The sequence below is a fragment of the Montipora foliosa genome, chromosome 9 (assembly GCF_036669935.1).
Source record: "Montipora foliosa isolate CH-2021 chromosome 9, ASM3666993v2, whole genome shotgun sequence".
Taxonomy (NCBI): Eukaryota; Metazoa; Cnidaria; class Anthozoa; order Scleractinia; family Acroporidae; genus Montipora; species Montipora foliosa.
In genome coordinates this window covers 45131076-45141075 of record NC_090877.1, presented here as the reverse complement: position 1 = coordinate 45141075, position 10000 = coordinate 45131076, and the positions used below count along the sequence as shown (strand labels likewise).

General features: G+C 41.7%; 1 protein-coding gene and 1 pseudogene across 1 annotated transcript in view; both read left to right on the top strand.

Moving 5' to 3' along the window:
• LOC137971871 (collagen triple helix repeat-containing protein 1-like) overlaps positions 1 to 241 on the top strand; it is a 2047-nt pseudogene extending 1806 nt beyond the window's left edge.
• Positions 242 to 3690: 3449 nt separating this feature from the next.
• The window catches only part of LOC137969979 (collagen triple helix repeat-containing protein 1-like), a 13897-nt gene continuing 7587 nt past the window's right edge, over positions 3691 to 10000 (top strand). Inside the window, exon 1 of the mRNA XM_068816409.1 lies at positions 3691 to 3818. The gene's annotated coding sequence lies outside the window, so the exon portion shown is untranslated. The remainder of the gene's footprint in view (positions 3819 to 10000) is intronic.

Sequence of the window (10000 nt, the reverse complement as noted above, 5' to 3'; positions counted from 1 at the left end):
CCCCCAAATTTGAACAGCAATGACAATGGGAAAAAGCTCTAAAAGCGCGATGTTTTAAGTTTTCCAATGGCCAGGCCAACTTCCATAAAACCAATGGCGACTAAAAACCGCCCCAAAGCCTATTGAGCTCGCCGAATTCGTATAGAGCTGGAGCGCTTGGGAATGTTTCCCAAACGTCACCAAAGAAAAGCGAGCGCCCGTTAAAAGCCTCCAAAAAACTGATTCAAAGCATAATACCAGTTTATTATAGATCCACTCGACTGATGAATGTAATGATGAGGCTTTTTAACGCCTTTTGTACGATCTATCATGCGACGAAGAAAAGCTCGACCAGGAAAAACTACGAAACACGTGAAATTCAACAAACCCAATAAAGATTGAAGTTCTATAAGTCAGACCAAGCGAAGGGCTTGGAAATCGTTCAACATCGCACGACATTTCAAGTTGAAGTTTTTCTTCTGGGGGGCGCGCCTTTTGGCGAACAGAATCTAGAATGATTCCCGCAAACTGTAATACAGTCGCGGGGCCGACCGTGCTCTCTGGGGCCAACGGAACACCCAGGTGATTACACATCGTAACAAAATTTTGCAGATCACCCACACACTTGTCTTTGCTTTTGGCTATAGACAGGAAAGCTGATTTTACGTCCGTTTTGGCCATGAAACAACCGTGACCCAACCGCTTTAGTAACTTTATCGCATCCCCGACAGATGCATAGTGGACCGTAGAGCAATAGTCAGGAATAAAATCACTTACTGAAGATCCCTTGGAATATGATAAATGGTGTATCATTCGAAACTCCAATGAATCTTTTTTGGGAACAAGTCCCAATGGGGAGCAACAAAATTGAGAAAAGGTGGTGTTGAAAACGGACCGACAATTCTCCCTGCATCACGTTCCTGGCGTAACTTTTCGCACGAGTTATATTGGGTTGTTCTAAAGCACTTTTAAGATTAGGAGATTCAGACGAAACACGCTCACCAAAAAAATTAACAAGAAAAGCCGTAACGAGATCCGTGAACAAGAAATTGTTTTAGAATTATGTCTTACCCATCTAGCAAGAATTCAAACTGGTCCACTCTTATTGGCTTGAATAGGTTGCTGTGCAGAGCCCGATGCTTGAGAACCATCTCGTTTGCCTTTTGGAATGTGCGAAAAGCGGGTTTTGGCGTACGGAGCTGAGCACTGCCCTCCCGGGTGTTTTCCACCACATCTAAAACACAGGTGCTCGAATTGGCATCCCGCGCAATGTTTACCAACGTGAAAAGCCCAACACGTTTCTTTTGGGAACCACTGGGAACGAATACGTTTGTTGGTGAGCGTCTGCGCTTGCTATTTGCGAAAAGAATTAGAAGCCCTTAACCACAACTCCCAGTGAATCTGATCCCGTGGATACTTTTCTGGCGACAATTGCCTTAATTTAAATAGTGAAATTGATCATCGTACCAATATATACCAAGGTAAGGTTGACTCGACGCATCTACTGACGGTGCCACTTTTAACGAGTATTTTCCAACGTTCTGAGGGGAATTGGATAATAAGGTACCAAAACTAATAAACTCATTTGCCCAAATTTTTGCTTTAATTTTAGAACTGACTCTGGACGTGAGAGGGACAGAGACACTATAGTAAATAGATTCTGTGGAGGCTAAGATCATTAGGATCCGTGTTATCTAAAGCACCTTTAGTTCCTGTCTGAACAGTGTTCATTGTGACAGTAATCACATCGTGATCAACCGCCTTGTCAACAAGTCCGGAGGGGTCTTGCGTCACATCTTGTTCCTTTTTCTGGGCGTTGCCGCCTATGATTGAAGCCAGATCCTCTGGAGCAAATGCTGACTTAATGACGTGGTTCAAAACGGCCGATATGGTTGATGTAATTGCGCCAACATCCACTGACACTGTGCCTTGGTGTTCTGGAGCTTTACGTGGATTCTTCCGGCTCAATTGTTGGGTTAACGATGGGCATATCGTCAGGTCGAAGTCGTCCCCGTCTGGCTCTCTTATTTAGGCGAATGCCTGACATTGCTGCAGGTCTGGATACTTGTTTTGCTGCGCGTTTTCTTGGAGGCATGATCATGTAACCAAAGAACCTAACGAGATTGGCAGAATAACGAATAACACCTGGACAGACTGTTTTGCAATTGTAACAAAGACGACAAACAACAGGTGGTCCCGACATGACCCACAATTGTTGTCTATCGTATTATATTGTGAGCGTGCGAAAGAGAGGCGGCTCAAGATATACGCACCGCTCACGGAAAGCAACTCAAAATAGCACTGAAATAATTGACTGTACTTCAACGAACAATGGGGCAGTGCAATATAAAGAAAGTCGAGTTCCATGAACAATAACATGCAAAGTGCATTGGCCACGCTCCCAGACAGGGTTGTACAGTCAAATGGTAAAAGGAAAGCACAATAAACATGACCAGAGCCGTATAAAGAAACACGATATGCATGTCGTGGCTGAACAATATAACAAGCCTGCTGATACATGGGAAACAAAATTCCCACAACATATGAACAAACAGCAAGGCTCTTGTTAATCAAAGCCACCTGCTTGGCAAAGAACTATAAGTTGAAACTGGCTATTTAAATTCAAAGGTAGTACTCTTTTTAAACCAAATATATAAGCGAAAGCAAGGAGCCATGAAAATGCACATACATCTAAGAACCGCCCCCTTCGAGCTGCGAAAAAAATTATAATTCCCACGACTATTTAAATGAACAACGTCACGAGCAAAAAAGCGAGACTTGCAACGCCAAAAGCCTCTGTGACGCCAGTAAAATGCGAGTCGCGGTACGGTTGCGGTTCTAAGACCACCTTAAGATACTCCGTTAACAAATCAGCCTGCTTGTTAAAAGATGGAGAATTTGCTGGCCGTCGTACTTGTGCTCTTACAAAAAGATACCAATTTAATTCAATGATACAGTTTGTTTTAAGACGAAGACGAATGTGTAGTAAGAATCGTTAACTAATATCACTTTATTAAAATGGTGTACATCTTGGTCGTCATCGTCTGGTTTTAAAATTAAAGCAAAGAATGGATTAGAAATGTGAATTGAATAAAATAAACCAAAGAGATTTAAAAGTAAAAATGAAATTAATTTTACGCACGGTGACACTCTCAAGCTGGCCATCTTTCTTTTTCCTCTTTGAATGTTGATTAACACTTGCTGGGTACGTGACAAATTTCGTTCGAGTTTTCGCGCTAAAACCGCAAAAATCTGCCCTGTCTGATCTGCAGTTCCCATGATTATTCTTTGCTGCTTTCCGATTGGTGAACTGTTCGTGTGGTTCCATAAACCATAGCTTAACTATAGGACTTGGCTTCAGGACTGCCATTGAAAATTCTTTTGTTCTTTTTGACGTTTCTATGGTAATTTCCCGTGGGCAGTTTCACCGTGAGTAATGAGCTTACACTTGGGTAAAGTGACAGTTTCCCATGGGTAAATGGTCTAGTTGAACCGCATTTATTGAAAGTTGACCTTTGGTAAGGAAACAACGCCCCCAAATCCCATTGACTCGGTTTGGTGTACCTGGTACAACCTTAACCAACGGATTGTCACGTGCGCACCATGCCTTGACATAAATTACATTACGTCTGGCCATAATGTCTGGTATGAGTTGTTTGTCGGCACTGGGACTTGTCTCAAGGGAGTGAACTCGATATTCAAAGAACGGTTCTTGTCCGAAGTCCATTGGACTCAGTCGTGCTGATCTATTTTAATGCTGGGAGAGGCTGAACCTAACTCAGTCTTCTGAGTAGTTCATCAGCGCCGGGTCTTCCACAGTGACTTGTTATATTAAGAAGGTACGTAAGTTAATGAGACCAGAGCACTCACAGATAGTTTTAAGTATGACCTTTTGTGTCTCTTGATTTTGATAGTTCCTGAGCAGCTGTAACCCCACCTCAGTTAAAACATCGTCTTTTTCTCGAAACAGTACTAGTCTTGCTTCAGTGTCGTTTCAGTGCTTCAGAAGCAAGGAATCGATAGCGTTCGTGCAACGTAAGACACGACAAAAATGATTTACAGAAATCATCAAGTGGATGATTCTCATTGGGCCGGATAATTACCGAAACTGCTATTTATCGTTTTTCCTAATGCAAAGGATCAGGATATAATACGTAAAGGCTTATGACTAGCTGGCAAGGCTCTTGTGAGAGTCGGACTTCTTGAAAAAATTAACGTAAAAATAAGTGGTGCATGCGCGTTGCTTCAAGATTAAGAGCCCCTCAAAGGACTTCGATTACGTCAGACAGAAGTGGTGTCCGTGTCCTCAGTTGCACTCGTGCAACACCTGACCAAACACAAGCACCGCACGTGCTTTGATGTTCAGGCAGCAGCTCTACTCAATTTCACATTCCTTTCCAAGGCAAGTTGTGCTTTAGGACCTTTATTCTTCCTTTTTTCAAAGATTATATCTGACGTCAGCTCACTTCCTGTCGAAAAACATGGTATTGTTTCATTGTTAGAGAGAGATTGCGCAATTTCTTCTTCTTATTTGGCAGATAAAAAAATCTCACACGTTTGAAAGCATTTAATTACCCTGGATGCCAGACGTTTTTCTTGCGCAGCTTCCGGTGTTGGTTATGTCTCTATTGTGACCCTCGCGAAAAACCTCTGGAGCAGAGCGCGATTTCTTTGAGAGAGCCAAACCAATTACAAGCCATTTTAAATCTACCTAGCCCAAAATCTGGACTAGAAAGCTGATTGGCTCCTAACGACCTCCCAAGGGTTTTCTAATCTAACAGACACGGTGATTGGCTTCTAAGAATAGGGAAAGCCTGTGAAATGTCTGGCGCTTGATGAGGTGATGATGAAGATGGCAGACTTCGATGTTGGTGTCTGTTCGCGCGCTGAAATATTTGTAAATGATCAACATCTGGACAAAGCGATAAGGAAAGTTCTCGAAACTTTCGACGGTGTTGGTTTTACCATCGGGATTCGGGAAATCATTGTTATTTCAATTAATTCCTGGATTCTTTGTTGACCAAATGATATGTCAGAGAACCCCACCCGAAAACTGAATTTTATAGGCTAACTGTAGCCTCACAGAACACTAATTCTCAGCGTTAAAATTAAGCATGACATGAGCCTTATCTAAACATCGCGTGAGCGTAAAAGAAAAGTTGGTTTTCAGCCTCTTGTAATGTTTTTACTAGGCTTTGGTGTTATGTTGTGTGTACCCGTTTAAATTTGGCAAAGCAGAGAAATGTGAAAAATGTTTAGGTTCATGCTAGACTCGTGTTAGGTTCCTTTTTTAGTTCAATTGAGATCTGCTTAATGTACAATCTGTCACTCGCGATTCTCCTGATGCTCCTTACTAGCGTGAGTGTTAAATGCTTGTCATCAGGTTTGGACCGCTCCATGTGAATATTCACGGTCAAGCTAAGAGTCTCCCTTTCTTTGCGTGCTCCCTTCGGGGACACGGTCTGGGCTTCCTTGTCCTGTATCGCGAGACCCAGACTAGATTTCTAAATACATCCTCCCAACGATTATATTGGCATTGCCGCTTGATTACAATATGGTTGCTGTGGAAATGGCGCACAAGTTGGCATTTGAAATGGCTCATACACCTGCAAATCTGAGTTGGGCAGCTATCGTACTTGCGATGGATCTTTTGACTGACAGTGCACCTCCTTAAGGGTCGGAGCTGTTAAACGTGTTAAAACCCAAAATACTGTCGAGACTAGCAGTTCACCACAATCAAGGAGGCGTCGTGATGCCCATCAATGGAATTCACTTCTCTTCTCAATTTATTCAGTTGTGTCCTGTTTGAAAGATATGCCGCAGATTCAACGTGTACGGGACACCGCCAAAACAGCTTCTTGACATGAATCCTCATGCATCGTTCAGATGGTGAATCCATAACTGCATGTTAAATCCTTAGCTCACCTTTTATGCAAGGACTTGACTTTCCTTGTGAGGTTCTCGATATTAAGAACAAAGAGAACTCGGGACGTCCCAAGTCGGTAAGCAAGGATATACATAGGATATACATAACGAACTGATCATGGCTCTTTGAAATTATTGAAAATGAGATTATCAGACGTATTTATTAACCATAGACGTATTCGTGAATTTCACTCTGGAGACATTGCAACAATGAAATGAAATTGTCTTTTCTTCACGCTTGCTCTCTCTTCTACCGTTGATTAATTGTTTAGAGCGCCAAATATTGTAGAACCAATCAGTGGTCAATCAGTAGTCACGTGAACATGTAACCGTAGATGTTGCGCAAGCGATACAGTTTAACCCGAGATTTTCTGTCTCAGTGCTCATTGCATTTCCAGTCGTTCAGTTCAACCAGCTCTGCTTTCATTTTTGGAAACGGTGAAGTTTTTTAATATTATGACCTGATACTTACTGAATAAAGGCAACAAGCAACTTTGGTGTGAGGCTATGACCCCAGCAACAATTATTCGTGGACCTAAATCTGTGACAGACCGTCAAAGGGAGAACGAGTAATCATGACCCAACTCAAGTTTCACCTCAAATCTGATATCGAAAGTGGTGGACGACCTGTCACTATGATGATCAGGTCAAATGTTTAGTGTAACATATTTGTCATCAAGAGCCACACGCGAGAGCAAATCTGTGTCTTATTGTATCAACACTATGCATAAAGGGGAACAACAACACGAAACTCATATCACGAAACAAGGGAGTGTCATAATATTCGCCTTTGGTGAAATCTACCACAGCTATCGTCTCGCATTTCAGTTATTTTTGGTTATGTTCAGCGGTCACCAAAACTTTGACGCCAAGGGCATCGAGCGAGAAAATTGGAAGCCTAGCTTGCATAATGTGACGATTCCATCTAGAGTCGGGCTATCCAAGAAAGAAGATGCATAATGTTTTTTTTAATTTTAGTGTCTTGACGTCATAGCAATTGTGTGCTCTCTGATTGGTTAGATACAAAATATTGAAATTTCAGTTGATCGTCTTCGATATCGACATTCAGTCCTAGCCTATCGATCTCTTCACTTATATACATGAATTTTAGGTCATATTAAAATAGCTTTATACGCTGAGTATTTGCAATAATATGGATTGGATCAGTAGAGCGGATTTAAGATTTTATTCAAGGTGGACTGAGATAGTTACGGACTTTATATTCGGCAGAGGAAGACTTCGCCGACAGGACTCGGCTTCGAAGGAGTTTGTTGAAACCTTCCTCCAGTCCAAAGTACATTCTGGCTTTCCGTTGGCAGGGGCGTAAGTCCTTGTCTAGAAATAAATCGATGGCCTCCTTGCAGGTTAGCGAAGGTTTTGGTTGGGGACGGTGATCGGTGAAAATTCGGTAATGTTTATACAAATTATTGCTACAAGAGAATGAATGTTCACACGAAATGCATTTAAATCTGGGAAGTTTTCTCTCTGGAAACCACATCGATAACCCACAGAGGATTTTTTAAAAAAACGAGATACTACAACAGACACAGTAGTAACAAATTAAAACGTTGAAACATTTTTGGGTTTTAAACTTTAAGTTTGGCGCCAAAACCGGGTTACCCGCGTCCGGCAACTCACTGGCTTATTTTTGCAAGGCAACACTTTAGCTGAGAGATTATACACTAAATAGCTTGTTCTTCGTTGAACGTAACCCAGAAATCTCTAGCCAAGTATTAGAATAGGTCAAAACAATTTTAATATTGCCTTTATATTAGTTTAACTTGGGAAAAAAAAATAAGAAAAATACCCATGATCGGTTCATTTCGAGGGGCATTTGCTGCAGCTAAATAAACTACGTCATTTAGGCACACATGAAACGTAACACTTACGTTAGGACACTAAAATTTTGACTGCCGTGTGAACTTCGGGCGCAACCACCGTATGCAAGGATCAACATCAAATATCAAAGGAGCATCGACGAGAACGAATTAACTCTAGAAGTTCAAGGCTCTAGAAGTTCAAGGAAGATAGGGACTGACCATGGCCATAAACCAAAAGACGCTGAAGAAGTCAGAAGAACGAGTGAAGCAACTTGAGGCAAAAAAAAAAATAAATAAATAAATAAATAAATAATAATTTGAAAGAGAGAACTTTAATCATCCCTTGTTGAAGATTCACTGTAACATCTAGAATTTCCTAAATTAAAGTTCAATTTTTTTCAATACTCCAGTTACTTATTTCCTAAAGTACTTTCTTGCCAAATTTCGTTAAATTCTAACGAGTGGTTGTCGAGAAATAGGCGTATTTCCGAGAAAGCTATTCCGCATTCAAAAGCAATTTTTTCACTTACTACGCATGCGCTGCATTTGAATGGATTCTTTCGATAACAAAGAAAAATCTGCGAATTGTGGAGTTCTTTGCATCGCTACCTTTTCTAACATACATTTCTCACAAAATACTAAAACCATCAAAACACTTTGCTCAATTATGAGGAAAAATAGTACAGATAGCGGAAGCATTGAGCAAATAAAATGATTGCTGTATTGAAACCACGCTTATTTTTTTGCAATCCTTGCGCGCACGATATAAACAAAACCGATTTTAAAGGCCCTTTTATATTTATTCATGTTGCCATGACAACGGCTTATACTTCAGCTTAACTATCAAAAAACCAAAGTTCGTGTTATTGACTTGCTTGCTACCAATTTTGGCGACCAAAGGATCAAGGGTTTTAGAGTAAAAGGCAAATGAAACATTGGTATCAAAAACTGTGTTCAGCCACCTTAACTCGTGGTCCTTGTCGCCTTCATTCCCATCGTGTTAATATCCGAACACAGATTTCCGGTACTGTAGAAGAACCCCCCCCCCCCCCCCCTCCCCATGCTCCAGTCTTCTCTTTAGGCTTTTGTTGCCTTTTGATACGTACTTGGCTCTTTGCCGTTATTTAACCCCACCTTTGCTTAAGAGATTGCGTGTTATATCAATATTCTTGATGTCGGGTAAAATAAAAGCGTCATTTACCCCACATTAGGAGTCAATATCCTCAGCAAACTAGTGCGACGTCACGCAGAGCTTTGGGTCCCGTTTATGTAGAGACAAGCGGGTTTCGTGATAAAAAAAAAGCAAACAAAGCCCTTAAAAAGCCAGCTATCTCACTGATACATGGCACAGCGTTACAGGCGTTCAAAAGCAAAACGAACCGTAAAATAAAAGCTAAGAATCGAAACCCTCCACTGCGGGACTGCGGTAGCACAAGTAAACTAGGCACAACTGCGGGACTGCGGTAGCAGCTTTCTAAGGTTCAATGTAAGTGAGGGGGTATTCTAGGATCAAGCCGATCCTAATGTAAAGCTTCATAGGACAAAAACTATTCCTAAATGAATCCTACAGGAACCGACTAAAAGAGGCGTCCATTCAAATGTGTGCTCAAGAGAGCATAATTATGACAAAGGCAACGGAAACCAGACCACGTACAAAGAAGTCGTGTAGGTCTGTCAGCCCCATTTAACAGATGTCTTTACGTGCCAGTCCATGTGATCATAGTGGGAGATGCTCGTTGTGATTGGTTTGAATGTAATCCGATAAAATTGATCAAAGTTCAACGAGGACGGTTAATAAAACCGCTCCGTACCAGAGGTTTTGCTATCGGCCTTCGGCCGCCGAAGCGAAGCGAACTCAAGAATTTCCGTCCGCCGCACGCGAGAAAAAACCTCTGGTACCCTACCACAAGAAATCTTTTTTTCATATAATTATTAACTTTCTTTGTAGATATATTCTCTACGGAATGAACTCACATTGTGAACTCACATTGTGACCAGTTCCCAGATGGCTTGATCGTTCAAGTGATAGCGCACTGCTCGGGTATCTCATTGGCCAGGGTTCGAATCCCGTTCATGCCTCTATTTGTCAGGCTTTCCTTTCACTCCGATGATCAACATCTTAACTCGATAGAAATCTTTAAAGCTTGTTAGACGCTCAGTGTAAAACGCTGGCTACGCATGCGGATCGAACCTTGCTAACTGCGATTACGCAATGCGCCTTATACGCGCGACGGCCATATTGACCACATTGACTCCGAGTCTCGAGTTGAAATGTT